The sequence below is a fragment of the Emydura macquarii genome, unplaced genomic scaffold (assembly GCF_026122565.2).
Source record: "Emydura macquarii macquarii isolate MOO-44397 ecotype Brisbane River unplaced genomic scaffold, CSIRO-AGI_Emac_v2 contig_582, whole genome shotgun sequence".
Classification (NCBI taxonomy): Eukaryota; Metazoa; Chordata; order Testudines; family Chelidae; genus Emydura; species Emydura macquarii.
Window position 1 is genome coordinate 4,297 of NW_027130719.1, and position 2,138 is coordinate 6,434.

General features: G+C 46.0%; 1 pseudogene; it reads left to right on the forward strand.

The window, feature by feature from the left end:
• The first annotated feature begins 751 nt into the window (after positions 1-751).
• Positions 752-1,727, forward strand: LOC137147948 (olfactory receptor 10A7-like; annotated as a pseudogene).
• Positions 1,728-2,138: the final 411 nt, after the last annotated feature.

Consider the following 2,138-nt stretch of genomic DNA (forward strand, 5'->3'; position numbering starts at 1 on the left):
AGATGAGAGCAGAGCAACAGGTTTTCATGCTGGGAAATGGACACTAGATGTAATCAGAGTAGAGGCAACAGGGGATGAGGGGTCAGAAATACTGACTAGTGGCCAGCTTAAAAACCTCTAAGGATGGAGATTCCACCACCTCCCTAGGTAACCCAGTCCAGGGCTTCATCACCCTCCTAGTGAAAAACTTTTTCCTAATGTCCAACCTAGACCTCCCCAAATGCAACTTGAGACCGTTGCTCCTTGTTCTGTAATCTGCCACCACCTAGAACAGCCTAGCCCCATCCTCCCAGTAACCCCCTATCAGGTAGTTAAAGGCTGCTATCAAACCCCCCTCATTCTTCTCTTTTGCAGACTAAACAACCCCAGTTCCCTCAGCTTCTCCTCATAAGTCCTGTGCTCCAGCCCCCTAATCATTTTTGTTGCCCTCCACTGTACTCTCTGCAACTTGTCTACATCCTTTATGTACCCGAGCCCCACCATGCAGGCTTTGAATGCGTTGGTGCTCGCTGTCAAGTTATAACTTGTGTTTGCAGAGAAACTGACTTTTGTTGAACCTGTAGCCTGCCCAGGTAGGAAATCTGTTCCAGCAATCAAGAGATGGCATTTCCCCTCCCCTGGTCTCCATAATTCATGCAGCTATTGTTCTGGTGGCCAGCAGACAGAGACAATGAAATCAAAGCTGACATATTATAGAGTGAATGTAGTTTTTCATGTCACAGAGTGAATTTCTTTCCCTTAGACATACCCCATGGGGAAGCCAGAGCAGGGAATTGAAATGTTCATCACAGAATTCATCCTCTTGGGATTCGGGACCCTTCCTGAACTGCAAATCTTTCTCTTCCTGCTTTTTCTAGTGATCTACATCACAACCATGGCTGGGAACATCCTCATCATGGTGCTAGTTGTGACTGATCAGCATCTTCACACCCCCATATACTTCTTCCTGGGGAACTTGTCCTGCCTGGAGACCTGCTACACCTCCGCTATCCTGCCCAGGCTGCTTGCCAGTCTCCTGACCAGGGACAGAACCATTTCTGTTACTGGTTGCTTTATACAATTTTTTTTTTTTTTTTTTTTTTTTTTGTTCTCTGGCAGGTACAGAATGCCTGCTCCTATCGGTGATGTCTTACGATCGGTATTTAGCCATAGTCAAACCACTTCACTATGCAGCCCGTATGAGTGATAGATCTTGCCTCCAGCTCACAGGTGGCTCTTGGGCAGGTGGCTTCCTAGCTAGTATCGTAACAGCATTCTCAATATCTCAGTTAACTTTCTGTGGCCCTAATAGGACTGGCCATTTCTATTGCGATTTTATCCCCCTTGTAAAACTCTCCTGCAATGATCCTAAGCTGATGGAAATGTTGGCTTTCACATTCAGCTTCCTTTTTTTACTGGTCCCATTCCTACTGACCGTGATGTCCTACATCTGCATCATCGCCACCATCCTGCAAATCCCTTCCACCACTGGGAGGCAAAAGGCCTTTTCCACCTGCTCCTCCCACCTCATCGTGGTGTCCATTTATTATGGAACTCTGCTAATTGCCTACATGTTCCCCACAGCCCACACGCTGAGGGACTTCAAGAAAGTTCTCTCTGTCGTCTACACAGTCCTGACTCCCCTGGTCAATCCCCTCATCTACACCCTGAGAAACAAAGAGGTGAAGGGGGCCCTGAGGAAAGCTTTCAGGAAATTCATCTTAGGACAAAGACAGCTGACCAGGTGACTTAAGTTAAAATAAAATAGATATGCCAGAGGCTGGTTTAGCGCCTGCCCTGAAGTCTGCTTTAATTTAAGATTATCTCATTCCTATTATTGCTGGGCACTGAAGATCCCTGAAACTTTTCTGGGATATGTGAAGAAACCATTTGCCTTTTGTAGCCTCAGCTTGCTAGCAATTCAGTGGGAGCTGGGTGCTGCTTGTATACATTACCCTGCTTTGAAAATTCCCACCAAAATGTGTAAAGCACCTTGTTGCACCTGCATTTTATCAGAGCAACGAAGTTCATTTGCTCTTTTCAGGAACGTCTGATCAGGAGGCCTTGATCTAAGGGTCACATTTTGAGAAGCACAAGCATATTTCAAAAGTGATTTAGATGCCAAAGACACGTTGACTTTCAGTGAGACAAGATGCTAT